The 21,014-nt window shown below is 42.3% G+C and overlaps 1 pseudogene; it reads right to left on the bottom strand.

Annotated features, from left to right (window-relative positions):
• Nucleotides 1-21,014, bottom strand: part of LOC126195167 (twinfilin-1-like) — a 111,531-nt pseudogene that overhangs the window by 82,597 nt on the left and 7,920 nt on the right.

The following is a 21,014-nucleotide window of genomic DNA, read 5'->3' as shown; positions in this document are numbered from 1 at the left end:
TCACAGTCGCAGGTTTTCAGAACCATTTATAATGGATAAAATTAGATTTACACAAATCATAATACTGATACTGGAAGACGAAAACTGAAGTACGTATTTTTAATGTGAACGTTCAACTATCACGTTTGGAGTGGTCTTTGATGATTTGCCAGTAGTTACGCATCCTCTGGATGTGTTATACCTTCCTCTCCTGTGTCCAGAGGACCAATAATCCTTATATGATTCGAAAGGTACCTTACCACAGATGTGCGCAAAGCAAAATTAATGTGTTGATGTAGTCTTTTAAGAGTGGTAAGAGGAAGAGAAGCTTTCACATTCATAACATTGATGTTACATTCTCTATCTTCTTATTTTGTATAGGCCAACTAAGGACCACGACGTTCAGCTATTGCGCCTGGAGTGGGCTTTGAAGTTTGCCCAGTAGTTACGCATCCTCTGGCTGTGTTCTTCCTCCCTCTCCTGTGTCCAGAGGGCACCAATCTTCTTTCTAGATAGTCTGTCCTTGAACCTCTTATGTCTAAGCTTCGTCCTGAGTATTGTCCGATCCTTCAATTTTCCTTCTGTTCTGGCCAGTTCCTGAAGATCTTTCTCCACTTCCATCAACCATGCTGACTTGGTCTTCGTCTTTTGTCAGTAACAGACAAGCTGGTTGGTCTATCTGTCACGATACATCCTGTAAACGTGTCCATAAAATGCTAGACGTCTTTTCCTAGCTACATCTGTGATTCTTTCACAGTACTCGTAGAGCTCTCGGCTGGGTCCCCTTTTATAATTGTCGCCTTCCTTGACTGGCCCCAGTATCTTCCTCATTATCTTTCTCTCCTGGATTTCGAGCTTTTCAGTAAGTTCCTTCCTATTGAGTATTAAACATTCTGATGCCTGTAAGGTTTCAGGACGAGTGCTTCAGTTTAGCGTTACAGGAGAGACATTCTTTATTATAAGTAATCTTGGTCAGCTGGTATGCCAGCTCCAGCTTGTTGATAGTGCTGTTCCTTCAGATAGATTAAGCTCCAGCCATTCTCCCAAGTATTTAAACCTGTTAGTTTTCTTGATCTCTCCCTGGTCTAGATGCAGTGTACTAGGAGATTCACCTACGTTCGTGATGTACTGCGTTTTTACAAGTGATACACGAAGCGCAAACCTGGGCGCTTGCGGTCTGAGAACATGAGTGAGCCTATCAACTGAGTCATATGCCTTCTTGAAGTCAACGAAGATGACGACATACTTCTTACCAGCCATTCTTACTTGTCGTAGCACTGACATCAGGTTCAGTATCTGTTCAGTACAAGAGCGTCCTTTTCTAAATCCTGCCTTGTATTCCCCTAGCTGTGGCTTCAGTTGAGGTTCGGCTCTGTTTAATAAGGCCTCGGAAAAAATCTTGTATGTGACAGGTACCAATGATATTCCTTAACAATTACTGATGTCAGTCAAGTCCCCTTTCATATGTAAGGAATGAATCAGGGCAGAGGTCCAGTCACTAGGTAGTATTTCAGTCTCCCAAATGTTTAAGATTTCCGTCCACTTGCTTACAGTATTGTTTCCCGCCTGCTTCCATAGTTCGGCCACTATTGTGTCTTCTCCTGATGCTTTGTTGTTTTACAAGGACTTGATGATTTCTATTACTTCTTCTTTCGTCGGTGGTTGCGAGTTTGGATGCAGGGTGCTGTCCTGGTAATCAAAGAATGTGTCAAGTGATTCACACTTCAGGATATTCTCAAAGTACGTGGCCAGAAGATGGCAGTTGTCTGTATCGTTGTAGGCTAGCTTCCCATCTGGTCCTCTGTCTGCCTGTAGTGGCTTTGGTTCCGTTTAAAACCTCTGTAGAAATTCCTGGTGTTGTTTTTCTTGAAGTCGTCATCCAGTTGTGTCAGCTTGTCTTTTGTGACCTGCCAATTTACTTGTCTGATGGTTCTGACAGATAACTTTCATTGTTCCATGAACTTGTCTCTGTTCTCTTGTGTCTTCTGCGAGTTCCGCTGCAGCCAAGCCATCTATCCCAGCATGACTGCTTCCTCAAAGGTAATTGTCCACCAGGCATGTTTCTATAGTTTCAGTAATGGTGCAGTCTCTGTGTCAACTTTCACTATGTTCTTCCTCAATTCTCCCCAATCTCTACTTTCCAGTGATTCCAATTTCTCTGCGAACTGGTTGCAAGTTGAAAGTTTTTCTATATAAAACTTAGTAAGCTTGAGTGACTTGGTTCTCTTAGTGTTCCTAGGCAGAAATCTCAGCTTTATTTTGGAGAGGTAGTGATCAGAGTCCAAATTTGCTCCTCTCAACACTTTTACATTCCTCTATCATTCATGAAAACCTCCAATATCTGAACATCGAAAACTGAAGAGCTACCTATCTCTGCCCTGCGCACCGATCAGGCGCTATGATAAAAATAGCACACGAAAGTAACAAAATCTCGTGAAATCGCATTCTAGGGGCTTTCATGTTCACATCGTTCAATTGCAGTGAAACAACCGTACAACTGCTAGGTTGATGATGTGAGCAGTAAAAATCAACATATCGCAGTAACGAAGTCTGTAAATAACGTTGTATATTGGCGTCGTTATTTTGCTTACTTTTCTCTAAGAGTAATTGTGTGGTCATTTGCTACCACTACCAGAAAATTTCAAGTAAGTTCCCAATTTTTAATTTCTTCATTTTGAATAACTACAACTTCCAACTTCCCTTACTATGCGGAAACTATATTTTTTATGGTATGCCTAGAAGGAGAATGCCAGCGGATCAGAGTGAAAGACGCAGAGACAGATAGACACAATTTTTGCATAGAGAAAGTAATAGCAATGTGGACATACATGACGGTAATGCATCTGTTTTATTTGACGATCATAATATCAATACGCGAGCATCGAAAATTGAAGCATCGATTTTTTAAAATTAATTATAGAAGGAGGCCAATAAAACGTACACAATTCTGTGCTGCAGATGTGCAGAAAAGAATAAATTGTGTTTACACATAGCCATTAGGATAGGTCAAAGGAAGTAGAGACACACATGTGGAAAGTTTTTCTTTGCCTCCGACATTGCTACAGACTTCTACCACGCGTAACGATCGGGTGCTATGGTAGAAACGACACATGAAAGTAACAAAGATTCTTGAAGCTACATGCTAGGGACGTTCATCTTTAAATATTGCAGGTAGTTCATCTTCAGAAACGCACTTATACCGGACGGCTACAATGACACAAATGCTATGTCGTTGCTATTGTCGACAGCGGAAAACGAAACGTAATTATCGTCGGGGACATCGAACGTTGTTTATTAGAGTCTTTTTTTGCTACTTTGGCCTACGACTAAACGGAACTACACTACTGGCCATTAAAATTGCTACACCACGAAGATGACGTGCTACAGACGCGAAATTTAACCGACAGGAAGAAGATGCTGAGATATGCAAATGATTAGCTTTTCAGAGCATTCACACAAGGTTGGCGCCGGTGGCGACACCTACAACGTGCCGACATGAGGAAAATTTCCAACCGATTTCTCATTCACAAACAGCAATTGACCGGCGTTGCCTGGTGAAACGTTGTTGTGATGCCTCGTGTAAGGAGGAGAAAAGCGTACCGCCACGTTTCCGACTTTGCTAAAGATCGGATTGTAGCCCATCGCCACTGCGGTTTATCGTATCGAGACATTGCTGTTCGCGTTGGTCGAGATGCAATGACTGTTAGCAGAATACGGAATCGGTGGGTTCAGGAGGGTAATACACAACGCCGTGCTGGATCCCAACAGCTTCGTATTACTAGCAGTCGAGATTACAGGCATCTTATCCGCATGGCTGTAACGGAACGTGCAGCCACGTCTCGATCCCTGAGTCAACAGATGGGGACGTTTGCAAGACAACAACCATCTGCACGAACAGTTCTACGACGTTTGCAGCAGCACGGACTATCAGCTCGGAGGCAATGGCTGCGGTTACCCTTGACGCTGCATCACAGAGAGGAGCGCCTGCGATGGTGCACGTCTCGGTCACCTCTTGTTCGCGTTGACGGCACTTTGAACAGTGGACTTCACATTTCAGATGTGTTACGACCCGTGGCTCTACCCTTCATTCGATCCCTGCGAAACCCTACATTTCAGCAGGATAATGCACGACCGCATGTTGCAGATCCTGTACGGGCCTCCTTGCTGGATACTGGCCAGCACATTCTCCAGATCTCTCACCAACTGAAAACGTCTGGTCAGTGGTGGCCGAGCAACTGGCTCGTCACAATACGCCAGTCACTACTCTTGATGAACTGTGGTATGGTGTTGAAGTTGCATGGGCAGCTGTACCTGTACACGCCATCAAAGCTCTGTTTGACTCAATGCTCAGGCGTAGAAGGCCGTTATTACGGCCAGAGGTGGTTGTTCTGGGTACTGATTTCTCAGGATCTATGCACCCAAATTGCGTGAAAGTGTAATCACATGTGAGTTCTAGTATAATATATTTGAACAATGAATACCCGTTTATCATCTGTATTTTCTTCTTGGTGTAGCAATTTTAATGGCCAGTAGTGTAACTCTGTGTTTGTTTGCCGGTGTCACCACAAAATTTAATTTGTTCCTAATTTTCAGCATCTTCATTTCGAGTAACTACAATGTCCCTTATTACAAGAAAACTACATTTGTTTTTCGCTATGCCTCAAAGTAGAACATTAACGGGTCGGACTGAATGACGAAGAGCTAGAGAGACACAATTTTTGTGTAGAGAAAGTAATAGAAACGGTGCAAATGTTGCTAACGATAGTTCTATTGTCGTTCTGAAACATACATTTAAATATGCACGGAACGTAATTCCAAATAATTTTGAGAACTGTAACTGCGGTTTAATAAATTTAGAGTGCAAATTTTGTAATACAAATCATTTGGAATCTGAGGTGACTTTACGCGATTGATTGTGTTGTCATAAGGGAAAAGTTAGTTTGCCTCCATTAACACAAAATTCATTTTTCAACACATTGTATCAAAGACTCTCTTCAAATGATCGAACAGCTAAAGAGAAATCAAAGAATTATTTCAAGAATACAAGTTGGTATAATGAAACATTTGCCACCGATCAGTTCTGCGGATAAAACTTGAAACACTTTAGCCACATGACATTTGCTATCACGGATCAGGTCCACTGACGCAACTGGTCGAACTTCGCCCACAGGCCATACCAGTATGAGTTAATTTGTAAATCTGATAAATGCTCTCATGGATTGTAATATCGCTTTGACATTGGCTATGTGATTATACGAACCAGAGATGTTGGTCAGAAAGATTAGCTTTACTTTGTCAGAGGAGAGACAGAGAGTGATAGCAGCAACTGTGTCGCTAATGTTAAAGTGGAAGCTGGCATGTTCGGAAGTGCAGGCAGTATTATTTAGAGCTGTTTTTGTAATATGATGTTTAAAGAGAGATATCAAACGGAAGGATTATAATATTGTATGAATGAGAAAGATAACGTTTAAAGGTGACGTGGTTTATTATATTTGTATTTACTTAGTATGCTGATTGTTATAACAGTGCCTATGATTTAAATTTTCTGTGAGATTTATTGTGATGAAGTTATATGTTTCTGTCCTTCGCTGCAGTGATAAATGCTAAAGAGACATTTTACGAATTATCAGTAAACACTTCCGGGATAAATTGCCGTGGTCGATCTGTAGAACTTCTTCTCCGTGACGTTTCGTTCTCAACTACGGAGAACATCTTCCGAGGTGAGTCGACGACTGGCTGCTAGGAGCTGGGGCCGCCGCTTATATGGAGATCGTAGAGGGCGCCACCGCACGTCACGTGGCGTCGATGTGCAGCTATCTCTGGCTATCGTCTGTTCTCTCGATTGCAGGCAATCGATTGTCACGTGATTGATGAAACGTCGAACGCCATATCTTCTCCAATTTTAATCCTTCTTCTTTACGATTAAAATTGTACTGATGTTTGTGGATTTCAATTGCCTCTCTATACATACGTGTATAATAATGCGACGTCCTCGCTAGCACGCTTGTCTCACCAAATTTTATTTCGTGATTTCTATCCTTAAAAACATGTTCCGCTACTGCCGATTTGTCGATATGTCCCAAGCGACAGTTTCTTTTGTGCTCCGTCAAACGTGTATTGATGCTTCTTTTTGTAGTTCCTGTGTAAATATGGGATGATTTTACGAATTAGTTCATGTGTGAGAAATGTGGAAAGTTGTATTGTAGCTGAGACTTAATGAAGCTCAGTTAAAACGTAAAATGTCGATTCTGTCATTCCTCTGTCGGTGAGATTAGTACCCGATTTTTCATTTGCATTCGTGGTTTTGTTTGTCTGCATACTCCCATTTCACGTCGCGAGTTGTGCACTGAGTAAGATGTTTGAGTAATGATGAAATCCCGTCCCGCATTTCACATTGCGAGTAAGGCGAGTGAAACTTAATTTTGACATACACGTCATTATTTCACAAACAACGAGGCTGCAGAGCAGACGAGCAGCCCACTACGCAAAAAATTCATATTCATTGTAGTTAATGCAGTCAGGCGCTGTGATTGCCAAAGCGCATTCCCGACAATAATACCTGTACAAACTCAGAGGTTTAATGCGGGTGAAATACGAGGTTTGTTCAAAAAATTCCAGAACATTCGTAATTTCGCGTCAGTGGTGTGTTGGAGCGATGTGTGGTTGGTATCCCTGCACATGCTTCTGTTTAATGTGTAACTGCCGGAAGAACGTTGTGTCGCACACTTTGCGAATTTATTGATGGCAGACTTAGAGGAGCAGCGCGTCTGCATTAAATTTTGCGTGGATCTCAAGACAACCGTTACACAGACACCGAATGATGCAGAAAGACTGCGATGGTGAGCGCTCGGTGAGGTCACGAGTACTCGGTGCTACGAATGCTCCACGCGGTTTAAAAGTGGCCGGACGGAAGTTGAAGAGGACGCTCGACTAGGCCGCCCTTCGACGCCTACCGACGCCGTTCATGTCAGGAACGTCAGCGAAACCGTGGGTGCCAATCGAAGACTGAGTGTCCGAGAGATTACAGAAGAACATAACATTCCAACTGTATCATGGTCATGAAATCCAGACACTCCCGTCTTGGAATGCACCGTGTTGCATCCAAGTTCGTCCCACAGTTCATGTGTTAAGACCAGAGAGACCTTCGCCTCGCAATCAGTGACGATCTTGTGGATTGCGCGAATGCGAAAAAGATGTTCCTTAAGAGAATCATAGCCGGTGATGAGACGTGGGTCTACGGATATGATGCTGAGACCGAAGTTCAGTCTTCACAGTGGGTCGGGAAACGTTCTCCGAGACCAACAAAAGCTCGGCAGGTCAGGTCAGGTCTAATGTCAATGCCAGGCTGATAGTTTTCTTCGAATTTGGACGATTAGCTCATCATGAATTCGTTCCACAGGGACACACTGTGCAGCGCGGAGTGGCCGCGTGGTTTGAGGCGCCATGTCACGGGTTGCGCCACCCCTCCCGCTGGAGGTTCGAGTCCTCCCTCGGGCAAGACAGTGTGTTGTTCTTAGCGTAAGTTAGTTTTAACTAGTGTATAAGTCTTGGGACCGATGACTCAACAGTTTTCTCCCTTAGGAATTCACACACGTTAGAAAATTTGAACAAACTGTTAATCGATGGAACTATCGAGACGTGTTGCGACACCTCCGAGGAAATATGAGAAGGAAAAGGCCTGAAATGTGGCGAGACAATTCACAGCTCTTGCATCACGATAATGCACCCGTACCTTCATCCCTGGTAGTGTGAGGCAACTGCACAAAAAACTAAATCACTGTGCTGCCTCACCCTCCGTGCTCTCCAGACTTGGCCCCTCCAGATTTCTTCTTTTTTCCAAAGTTCAAAACCATGTTTAAAGGACGAAGATTTGCAACCATAGATGAACTATAGATGATGCAACTGCACAAAAAACTAAATCACTGTGCTGCCTCACCCTCCGTACTCTCCAGACTTGGCCCCTCCAGATTTCTTCTTTTCATCCAAAGTTCAAAACCATGTTTAAAGGACGAAGATTTGCAACCATAGATGAACTATAGATGAGGCAACTGCACAAAAAACTAAATCACTGTGCTGCCTCACCCTCCGTACTCTCCAGACTTCGCCCCTCCAGATTTCTTCTTTTCATCCAAAGTTCAATACCATGTTTAAAGGACGAAGATTTGCTACCATAGATGAACTATAGATGAGGCAACTGCACAAAAAACTAAATCACTGTGCTGCCTCACCCTCCGTACTCTCCAGACTTGGCCCCTCCAGATTTCTTCTTTTTTCCAAAGTTCAAAACCATGTTTAAAGGACGAAGATTTGCAACTATAGATGAGCTATAGATGAGGCAACTGCACAAAAAACTAAATCACTGTGCTGCCTCACCCTCCGTACTCTCCAGACTTGGCCCCTCCAGATTTCTTCTTTTCTTCCAAAGTTCAAAACCATGTTTAAAGGACGAAGATTTGCAACCATAGATGAACTATAGATGAGGCAACTGCACAAAAAACTAAATCACTGTGCTGCCTCACCCTCCGTACTCTCCAGACTTGGCCCCTGCTTTTTTCCAAAGTTCAAAACAATGTTTATAGGACGAAGATTTGCAATTATAGATATAATAAAAGAAAATTCGCATACCGCGCTTCCCACGATCGAACGACAGACTCTGTCCGGAAGCGGAAAAGGCGTTGGGACCGGAGTATCAATTGTGGATGAGAGTATTTCCAAGGAGACCAAGCACAATAAGTAAAACGTAAGCGCAAAAAAATTTCATGGACAAAGCACCCTAATTTTTTGAACTGATCTCCTGTTTTATGAAAGTGGTACATTGTGATTTCAAACAGATTTAAAGCCGGTATTGCACTATCATATTTCTTTGACTAACAAATATGATCAAATATTCGTAAAATTTCTTTGGCAAACATCTCTGAAGCGGAGCTTAAGGTAAGTTTGATCGGAAAAATTATTTTTAACACTTCCGGGTTTTCATGTCATTATAAAATTTACAATTTTCCGAATAATTATAAACATACATTGGAAGTATTTTATTTTCTTAAATATAATCTACACCACCTTCCCCATGAACCATGGACCTTGCCGTTGGTGGGAAGGCTTGCGTGCCTCAGCGATATAGACGGCCGTACCGTAGGTGCAACCACAACGGAGGGGTATCTGTTGAGAGGCCAGACAAACGTGTGGTTCCTGAAGAGGGGCAGCAGCCTTTTCAGTACTTGCAGGGGCAACAGTCTGGATAATTGACAGACCAGTCCTTGCAACATTAACCAAAACGGCCTTGCTGTGCTGGTACTACGAAAGGCTGAAAGCAAGGCGAAACTACAGCCGTAATTTTTCCCGAGGGCATGCAGCTTTACTGTATGGATAAATGATGATGGCGTCCTCTTGAGTGAAATATTCCGGAGGTAAAATAGTCCCCCATTCGGATCTCCGGGCGGGGACTACTCAAGAGGACGTCGTTATCAGGAGAAAGAAAACTGGCGTTCTGAGGATCGGAGTGTGGAATGTCAGATCCCTTAATCGGGCAGGTAGGTTAGAAAATTTAAAAAGGGAAATGGATAGGTTAAAGTTATATATAGTGGGAATTAGTGAAGGTCGGTGGCAGGAGGGACAAGACTTGTGGTCAGGTGAATACACGGTGATAAATACAAAATCAAATAGGGGTAATGCAGGAGTAGGTTTAACAATGAATAAAATAATAGGAGTGCGGGTAAGCTACTACAAACAGCATAGTGAACGTATTATTATGGCCAGCGCTCCAAGAGGTTGCATTTCACATTGCAGTGAACAGGATATGAACGACTTTTATGATCAAATCTACGGCGAGGCTCTAGATTTGATCATATTTATTTGACGACAGGCGAGATTTGTGAAACTTCCGTATTACACCATAAATATTTGGCACATGAACTTTGACCCCAAAAAAATGATAGCGTAATACCGGCCCAACAGATAACGTCAGATGCGTTTTATTCAGTGATAAACGTTGTGTTATTAAGAATAACAATTCAAGTATACCAAATGTTTTCTAAGCTAACAAAGATTCGCAACATTCATAGTGATAGCGTACGTATATTTTATTGAGAGTAGGAAATAATTAAAAAAGTATGGATTAAAAATAAATAAAGATAAGAGTGAAATAATGGTATTTGGAAGAGAGAAATGGATCAACGGAAATATTACCTTGAATGGAGAACCCCTCAAAGTGGTAGAAAGTTTCACTTATTTAGGGACTGAAATATCTAGGGATGGAAGAATAACTAACGAAATTAATAGGTTACAGAAGGGAGGAAATTTCTACCAAACAATAAAACACCTGATTTGGAATAAGGAAGTTTCAGAAAAAGCAAAACTCCTTATGTATAAGAATTATTACTTCCGTGTTGTCACCTACTTTGGAGAAACATGGACAATAACAGAAATGGACTGGAGCAGACTGCAAGCAGGGGAAATGAAATTTCTCAAAGCAGTTATGGGAAAAACAAGAATGGACAGAGTAAGGAATGTAGAGATTCAAAATGTTAAAATGTGTGTGAAATCTTATGGGACTGCTAAGGTCATCAGTCCCTAAGCTTACACACAACTTAACCTAAATTATCCTAAGGACAAACACAAACACCCATGCTCGAGGGAGGACTCGAACCTCCGCCGGAACCAGCCGCATAGTCCATAACTGCAGCGCCTAGACCGCTAGGAATGTAGACATTAGAAAGGACGTTAACGTAGAAAGTACGAGAGAAGAAACTGAAAAAAAGAGATTAAGGTGGTATGGGCATGTTAAGAGGATGCATGGGCAGAGACTCCCCAAAATTATGGAAGAACTAAAGATGGATGGGAAAAGACTTAGAGGGCGCCCAAGAACACGGAGGAAAATGGGAGTGAGAATATCTGTTGAAAGGAGAGGTGTGACCTGGCAGCAAGTGGAGGAAGAAAAGTGGTGGGAGGACCGAGCGAAATGGGGAGGACTCGTCAGCACCCAGACCCGGCAGTAGCTGGAGCGGGATCCAGATATAGGTAGATTTATTTCTCGCTTTCGTATCGTTTCAACAATCTCTAACATGATTGCACATCGTATAGCGTGAGCTTCACACATTTCATTATCAATTAAACTTCACACACTTTCAGCCAAAATTTCTCATTTTCTCAGATTTTCGCATATTACGATCTGACCTCACCATTATACAAGTATTAAAATATTTGGAGGATACTTTCACACTTAAATGAAAAGCCCATTGATTTGAAACCTATTTACTGAACTTTCCATTACCAAACTCATCCCACTGTGAATTGTTGACCCTGATGCAATAATTGCTCACCTACGCTCGCTAGTTCTCCACCGAACTGATGAGCTAATTTCCTAACTACATACATTGATTCTCTGTTCAAACCTGAAGTTAATTGCCCTCCAAAGTTCTGAATCTGTTTGCTAAAATAACGTTCGGCTTCACCCTGGCAGTACTGCAATGGATATACGCAATATGATATTAATAAAAGCAGAAGAGGTTACATTGTCTTCCCCTCGAGAGATGAACTGACATCCGAAGTTAGGATAAATTGTGACTGTTCAAGTGTTCATTTCCCTCATACAAACGCCTGCTACTCCTCGTGTCTTCTTTTCTGCTCAGAATATTAAGCAGAGGACATTCCGGTTATTTCTTCGCTGTGGAAAAACACTCAGGTTTCTATGCCTTTACTGGCTAGCACTTTATGAGTTTCGTTAAGCGTAGCCTTTTGATATTTTCATGTTGTAGCACACGTTTATTTCGTTTCTCTGTAATTCCGTGTACTACTGTTTCATTTCTCTATTTGTCGAGTTTTGTTATTGTTTAGCAGAAGTGGCTACATTAGAGACGAGAACTCCACTGGATTATAAGCAACATAAGGATGTTCCGTAATATTTGTTACTAGGACTGTTCGGAAAATAAGTTCCGATCGGTGGTGACGTGAAAACCACAGTGAAAATCAAAAATTTTTTGTTTGCAACAGTTAGCCACACCTTCCAGCTACCTCTCTAAATACTCACCGCTCCGACTTACACATCTGTCGTCCCCTTTTACAAACTTTGCAGTACCCTCGTCACAGAAAACAGCCTCCTGCGCTTTCTGCCAATTCTCTATGCTGGTCTGCCTTTCGTTGTTTGTGACAAAATGTTGTCTTCGTAGTCAGCGGTTCGTGTGAGCAGAGATGAACAACGAAAGGAGCCAGTTAAAGGCTGTATTGTGCGTCATCAGACACTTTCCATTGAAAACGTTGGAGGAGCGTCTTCGTTACCCCAACAGAATGCGGCTGAAAATTGTCTTGAAGAAAGAAACAGATGCCATTTATGTTATGTGGGCTGCATAGCTTAAGGCGAAATCTCACCAGACTCACATACTTGGCGGGAGAAACTGTCGTTTTAAGCATTTCTGCGTGATCACATTGCACTCCGAACTGAAAAGAGCGAGGTGAAGCGACCGACAGGCACACTAAAGACCCTGGCCAATACATCTGTGCAAAGTTCCATCGAATTTGCACAGTGGTTTCCATTTTGCACTTAATCCGACCTTAATTTCGGAATACGCCTCGTATTAATTTCAGGTTACGCTTGCATCTGTTCAGATGTCCCTAACAAGAACAGAACGAATTTCCTGCACAATCTCCTCCATGTCACTACCATTCCAGGCCCTGGCAGTATGGATCACTGGGCACCGGTGAATAGGAGAATTTCTTTGCATGCGAAGCACAGAGATTGGAATGAGTTCCAAGAGTGAGAACTTGACAGAATAGGTTTGTGCGAAAGTTGGGATCACTGGATTTAATAAGGACAGTAGCTTCATGAAGCATAATATCAGCGAGTTACTTAGCAAGTGAAAACTTTTTAACTTCTTTGATTAAAGCTTCAAGATTCTGGATTGGTCTGAATTGGAGAGTAAGTAAACGTACCTCGTGGAAGCAGTTGGTTGAAAGTAAAGAAGAAGTCGGTGTTGAATGCACATAATATTTAGTGAAATCTTCTTGTCTCGTCTGGATGCGTTTTTGTTTAGATGTTGGTCAATGGAATTTCGTTTCGGAGGTCTCGGACAGGATGATTGAATCACAAACGATGCTTGAGGTTTTTTTTTGGGGGGGGGGGCGGGAGGGAGTGTATCTGGTGATGGCCGATGGCACTGAAAACAGAGACGGTAATGGTGTTCGTGACAGAACTGGTGATGGAGCTACGTTTACTACTGCATATGATTATCCGGATAGTAGTGCTTCGGACTTTGGTGGTTTGTTTGGTGGCGATGTGGTTAGAGGCAGAAGTGGTGAAAGATTTGATTGATTAGAGGAGCCCATCTAGTAGCGATGTACAAGTGTTAGTTGAGGAGGCGAGGTACGTGAAGAGGTGGGGTAGGTGAAGGAGTATATGACTGCAGGTAGGGGCGGTGTCAAGGGGGGGGGGACTAAGGAGGCTATACCCCCCCCCCCCCAATGGAGTATCATATTACACTGGATAAAATGACTTCAGAAGTCAGCGAATATTTTTTATAATTACGTAGCAATATAGGTTGCAATGTATTTCAAATACATTTTAACAAAAGAATAATAGCGACAACTTACTATCTAAACCAATAAATACAATTTAACTTAAAATGGACGTCTTATTATTTATTAATATACACTGGATGTATATTAATGTACGAGTACCACTTACAATAATCAAGCAAGCTAAATATGCCGGGTATGCCTACCAACACGTTAACTGCTGAACCGAGACAAAAACTTCGAAATCGCCGGACGCCTGGGTCAAATCGTATTATTTTCTCGTACACACATTCTGTAGACACGTTTTTACCCTGAACTCCAAAACACTTACCAAAAACTACTCTAAGCAACACGAAATTATACCAGTTTGTCGGTGGAGGGCCCCAACTCTCCTTTGTTAAGCGATATTCCATTCATCCAACCCTCCTCCCCCCCCCCCCCCATTAGCCACACACCCCCCCCCCCAACCCCCACCTTTGACCGACTTCTGGAATCGTCCGCGACTGTAGGAGTGGAATCTAGAAGCATTTATATGGCTTTTGGTTGGACAATTCATCACATCTACGAAAGTGGTGCATGGGTTGTACGGCGGATACGTGGACAATGACGATACAGCTGATGCTGCTTGACCATGTGAATAGCACGAATGAAGACCAGATAGGAAACTTCAGTAGATACCATCCCAGATGAAGGAAAGGTATCACTTACGCTGCAACTGGAAACGTGATGTGGAGGAGGCTATTTAAGCAAAATTATGATCGTTGAGGAAAATCAAGACGGAAGATGGCATTAAGGGGCGGAGAGGCGGCGCGGGCAGCAGATAATTCGTAAGAATTTGTCTCTGGAACATTTTGGTCACAGAAGGTCTCATCTCCTGGAATTATGTGGATATCCGACAACGTGTGAGGAAGGTGCAGCTAGAAAATCCACAAGAAGGATTTTCTGACAGTTTCTAACAGCTATACAACCGATGCAATAAGTGAGCTGTACCTGATGGTCAGTACTTTGAAAGCCAGTAAAGGTACTTCGTTTGTAACTCTTGTTTCATTTATTTTCTGAGACCACTCACCGAACTTTCCAGATGCACCTTGTATTCTACACAACAAACCACTATGTGCAACATATCCTCTGTGTGATGAAAACTGTCCAGACACCTGGTTGAAAATGACTTCCAAGTTCGTGGCGCCATCCATCGGTAATGCTTGAATTTAGTATGGTGCAGGCCCAACCTTAGCCTTGATGACATCTTCCACTCTCGCAGGCATACGTTTAATCAGGTGCTGGAAGGTTTCTTGGGGAATGGCAGCCCGATCTTCAAGAAGTGCAGCACTGAGGAGAGCTAACGATGTCGGTCGGTGAGGCCTGGCACGAAGTCGACGTTCCAAAACATCCGAAAGGTGTTCTATGTTTCTGCTCAGGACTCCGTGCAGGCCAGTCCGTTACAGGAATGTTATTGTTGTGTAACCACTCCATCACTGGCCTTGCATTATGAACAGGTGCTCGGTCGTGTTGAAAGATGCGATCGCCATCCCTGCATTGCTCTTCAACAGTGGGAAGGAGAAAGGTGCTTAAAAGATCAATGTAGGCCTGGGCTGTGCCAGTGCCACGCAAAACAACAAGGGGTGAAAGCCCCCGCCGTGGAAAACACGACCACACCATAACACCACTGCCTCAGTATTATACCCACACCCTGCCAGCGCATCGCCACATTGTGTATTGTGATTCGTCACCCCACACACCGTTTTTCCATTGTTCACTCTTTCAATGTTTGCGCTCCTTACAGCAAGCGAGGCGTCGTTTGGCATTTACCGGCGTGATGTGTGGCTTATGAGCAGCCGCACGACTCTGAAATCCAAGTTTTCTCACCTCCAACCTAACTGTCATAGTACTTTCAGTGTATCCTGATGCAGTTTGGACTTCCTGTGTGATGGTCTGGGCCGGCCGGAGTGGCCATACGGTTCTAGGCGCTACATTCTGGAACCGAGCGACCGCTACGGTCGCAGGTTCGAATCCTGCCTCGGGCATGGATGTGTGTGATGTCCTTAGGTTGGTTATGTTTAATTAGTTCTAAGTTCTACGCGGCTGAAGAGCTCAGAAGTTAAGTCGCAGAGTGCTCAGAGCCATTTGAACCATTTGATGGTCTCGATAGATGTCTGGCAATTACACGTTACGACCCTGTTCAACTGTCGGCGGTCTCTGTCAGTCAACAGACGAGGTCAGTCTGTCCGCTTTTGTGCTGTACGGGTCCCTTCACGTTTCCACCTCACTATCACATCGGAAATAGTGGACCTAGCGATGTTTAGGAGTGTGAAAATCTCGCATACAGACGAATGACACAAGTGACATCCAATCAGCTGACCACGTTCGAAGGCCGTGAGTTTCGCAGAGCGCCCCATTCTGCTCTCTCACGATGTCTAATGACTACTGAGGTCGCTGATATGGAATACCTGGCAGTATGTGGCAGCACAATGCAACTAATGTGAAAAATGTATGTTTTTGGGGGTGTCCGGATACTTTTGATCACACAGTGTACGTACTAGTGCTAATAAATTTTGTAGGTAATTATTTGTCAGTCTGAACTTGGAGTGGATTATTTTATCTGCCTCATGCTCATAAAACTAACATAATTTTGAAATGACTGTGGGTAAATAAACAGACAACTATGTTATAGTCTCATTGAACGACTCCACTGCAGTCGATCATTGCGGTCGCGGTGCCTCAGTGTAGTTCCTCGTCTGCCAGCCGGCAGCACGAGTGCAGAGGGGCGGGGAAGTTGAGTCCTGGCGCTGCTGTGTGCTGTACCGCAACAGGTGGCAACAGGGCGCGCTTCGATTGCCTCCGGTTAACTCGATAATCGCACCTGCGCGACTCTGCGCCCGCGGCTCGCCAGTATCTCATCTCACACACCTGCCGGCTGCGAGAGCCCTTGTGTCGGCGACAAACCCATTTTTGAAGCCGAGGCTACAGCCTGTTGATTCTCTGCCGAAGGGGCAACATTTGTCACTGGAGACCAATAGAATGCCACCTCTTGTTTCTGGGGAGCTCCCCAACAAGTATGACGTCGTAGCATGCAGTTAGTGGGGGTCATGAGAGCCTCAGTTACTTACTCATGGAACGAGCCGCTAAATACTCCACAGGAAGGACCTCAAAAACAAACAAAAAGATTTATAATAGTGCATACAAATGAATGAGAACAAGTTAATGAAGCAAATCTTCCTGTCCTTCTGAAAAAGTAAATCAACAATAACACGGATTCCATATTGAGAATGAGGAGTGAAAAATAGGATAAAATTATGGAATAAGTTGTTACGTCATCCTATCTGTATGTAATAAGTTGCGAGTACGAAAAATAAGGAAGTTTTGCACTTCTGTGCCGAGTTGTTTGCATTACTCTTATGATAAACATAGCAAAATCTAGTTAATACACGGGATCCCGCAAGCGATATTTCCAAAATAGGTTTCCATCTATCAACTGTCCCGAAACATTAAAGTGTTCGATTTACTGACAATTTGATCACCTTTCGACAGTAAAATTTACCTTCTCAGTTCCATGTTGTTGCAGTTATGGATCACTTTCATATCTGATCTTACACTCTACCATTCTTGCCGTAACGTCCATGTGACATTCCACATCTATAAAACAGACACTCGTGTCATCTGCATGTAGAAACGTTTCTGATTTACCTTCCCCCATATTGGTTGATGGTTCATAAACAGTAGGAACAGCACTGGACGAAGAATGGAACCCTGTGAAGCCCTGAACTGTCCTGCGTCCAGGGCGGATTCAAATATATTTCCCTGTCAATGGCATTGGTTATGAACTGTAGATTAAAACTGATGAAACTGCAAAAAGGTGGGAATTTAAGGAGATGGGACCTGAATAAACTAACTACACCAGAGGTTGTACGGAGTTTCAGGGAGAGCATAAGGGAACAATTGACAGAAATAGGGAAATAAATACAGTAGAAGAAGACTGGATATCTTTGAGGGGTGAAGTAGTGAAGGCAGCAGAGGATCAAGTACCGGTAGGTACAATGACAAGGGCTAGTAGAAATCCGTGGGTAACAGAAGAGATACTGAATTTAATTGATAAAGGAGAAAATACAAAAATGCAGTAAATGTAGCAGGCAAATAGGAATACAAACGTCTCAAAAATGAGATCGACAGGAAGTGCAAAATGGCTAAGCAGGGATGGCTAGAGGACAAATGTAAGGATGTAGAGGCTTATCTCACTAGGGGTAAGATAGATATTGCCTGCAGGAAAATTAAAGAGACCTTTGGAGAAAAGAGAAACACTTGCATGAATATCAAGAGCTCAGATGGAAACCCAGTTCTAAGCAAAGAAGGGAAAGCAGAGAGGTGGAAGGAGGATATAGAGGGTCTATACAAGGGCGATGTTCTTGAGGACAATATTATTGAAATGGAAGAGGATGTAGATGAAGGTGAAATGGGATATACGATACTGCGTGAAGAGTTTGACAGAGCACTGAAAGACCGAAGTCGAAACAAGGCCCCGGGAGTAGACAACATTCCATCAGAACTACTGATAGCCTTGGGAGAGCCAGCCCTGACAAAACTCTACCATCTGGTGACCAAGATGTATGAGGCAGGCAAAATATCCTCAGACTTCAAGAGGAATATAATAATTCTAATCTCAAAGAAAGCAGGTGTTGATAGATGTCAAAATTACCGAACTATTTGTTTAATAAGCCACGGCTGCAAATTACTAACGCGAATTCTTTACAGACGAATGGAAAAAGTAGTAGAAGCTGCCGTCGTGGAAGATCAGTTTGGATTCCGTAGAAGTATTGGCACACGTGAGGCAATACTGACCCTACGAATCATCTTAGAAAATAGATTAAGGAAAGGCAAACCTACTTTTCTAGCATTTGTAGACTTAGAGTAAGCTTTTGCAAAGTTGACTGGAATACTCTCTTTCAAATTATGAAGGTGGCAGGGGTAAAATACAGGGAGCGAAAAGCTATTTACAATTTGTACAGGATCCAGATGGCAGTTATAAGAGTCGAAGGGCATGAAAGGGAAGCAGTGGTTGAGAAGGGAGTGAGACAGGGTTGTAGCCTATCCCCGATGTTATTCAATCTGTATATTGAGCAAGCAGTAAAGGAAACAATAGAAAAATTCGGGGTAGGAATTAAAATCCATGGAGAAGAAATTAGAACTTTGAGGTTCGCCGATGACATTGTAATGCTGTCAGAGACAGCAAAGGACCTGGAAGAGCAGTTGAACGGAATGGACAGTGTCCTGAAAGGAGGATATAAGATGAACAACAACAAAAGCAAAACGAATATAATGGGATGTAGTCGAATTAAATCGGGTGATGCTGAGGGTATTAGATTTGGAAATGAGACACTTAAAGTAGTAAATGAGTTTTGCTATTTGAGGAGCAAAATAATTGATGATTGTCGAAGTAGAGAGGATATAAAAAATAGACTGGCAATGGCAAGGAAAGTGTTTCTGAAGAAGAGAAATGTGTTAACATCGAGTATTGATTTAAGTGTTAGGAAGTCTTTTCTGAAAGTATTTGTATGGAGTGAAACGTGGACGATAAATAGTTTAGACAAAAAGGGAATAGAAGCTTTCGAAATGTCGTTCTACAGAAGAATGCTGAAGATTAGATGGGTAGATCACACAACTAATGTGGAGGTATTGAATACAATTGGGGAGAAGTGATATTTGTGGCATAACTTGACTTTAAGAAGGGATCGGTTGGTAGGACATACTCTGAGGCATCAAGTGATCACCAAATTTAGTACTGGAGGGCAGCGCGGAGGATAAAAATCGTAGAGGGAGACCAAGAGATGAATACACTAATCAGATTCAGAAGGATGTAGGTTTCAGTAGGTACTGGGAGATGAAGAAACTTGAATTCTGCTTCAAGTTTCCTCTGACGCTATAAGGTTCCAACTTACTTTTTTGTTAGATAAATGAAAATACCTGCTGTCCTCACGTTATCATGTAGTCCTGCATAATACAGCCCAGTCAATAGAACAGATCACATTTTCTGTTTATGCCCCGCTTTTGAAATGTAGCTGCGAGTCTGACGACTAATAATGTAAACTACGCTCTTGTTAACTGAAAGTCTGGAAAACCACTCATAGCAATGAGACTGACAGATGTTTATACCTATCAACTCTTTATCCACTTTATTTAAAAAAAAAGTATTTTTACGAACTAGTATTTCTTCATAAGTCAGCTTGATATCTCATCATACCTACGTGACTTAACTTTTCACTAATGTAGTAAATAACTCAGTCTCATCCTAACTTGTTCACTGTTCAACTTATGACTCAAAACGCACCTACAATTCATATTACTTCAGTGCTGTCCATACCATGTACAAGCGCACTCAAATAGCGTCTTCGCTGTTTTTTAAGAACTTATAGACTGTATATTATGAAAATACTTAATGCCCACTATTTCACTAACAGCACTTTTTGGATATTTTAACTGACGCCTCGAATTCATTACACACAAGGGAAGCTCTCATCCTCAATAGCACAGTTCTTGCTTGAAGGTATGTGTTATTCTCAGCTTTTGAACATGCATAGCTTAAGTTCATTTCTGTCGGCCACACTCTCATTTCGGTACACATACAAGTAGTCTGATCACGAAGGGTTGCATGTTTATATTGACCGTCCGAGAATACAATTCCAACAGACTCATATCGCAACCTCGCAATACAATTTTTAAGACTGTCTTCCCAAATCAGAAGCAACTTTAGATTATACCTGTGATTAAATACAGTAAGTACATTAACATAAATACATTGTATGGTCTACAAATATGAATGAAAAATAATGCACATCTGCTTCAGAGATGCCTTATGTATATCCTTCCTCGGATCCTAATGCGACCAGATAGTTCTTGTGTACAGAACTTACACAGTAAATAGTACCTCACGTCTTATTACGTATTCTATTCGATACCATCGTTACTAGCATCTCTTCGAGATCATAGCCACACGCACATTTCATTTCATACCTTCTCATTGTTGCAATGTACTCATTTAAGTAACGTAGACAACTAATGTGCCAGCAGCGCCAAAAATAACTTTTTCATTCTAGTGCTCAAAAGCCTACATCATATTCAACGCTAACGTAACTCTATAGCCACAAGTAATAGTAACGGTTGTCTTTTAATCAGTATCAGAAATCATGATTATACCTATGTACACACAACTATGCCCAGCGTCCAGGCTGTATGAAATTTGTTCTTTACTTACAAAAGTTCATCTGTCAATCGGGAAACAAAGTCCACCAAATTACTAATAGCAATTAATTAAAAATCGTTTTAGATTTCTTTCAATGTGGAATGAACATTAATCAATACATAGACATACAAACTTCATTCCACATATAAATACATCTTGCACAATGCATATTTGTGTAAGTGTAAAGCAGTTCCTGTCTAGAGGTTAAAAACTTTTCACGCTACAGGTAAAACGTCCAGTTACAGATATTCACTCCGTAGTACATAAATTCTACATTCACATAATTACTTACACATGC

Source organism: Schistocerca nitens, chromosome 7 (genome assembly GCF_023898315.1).
Source record: "Schistocerca nitens isolate TAMUIC-IGC-003100 chromosome 7, iqSchNite1.1, whole genome shotgun sequence".
Lineage (NCBI taxonomy): Eukaryota > Metazoa > Arthropoda > Insecta > Orthoptera > Acrididae > Schistocerca > Schistocerca nitens.
Note: the sequence above shows the minus strand (reverse complement) of the source record. Positions and strands in the feature narration are given on the sequence as shown.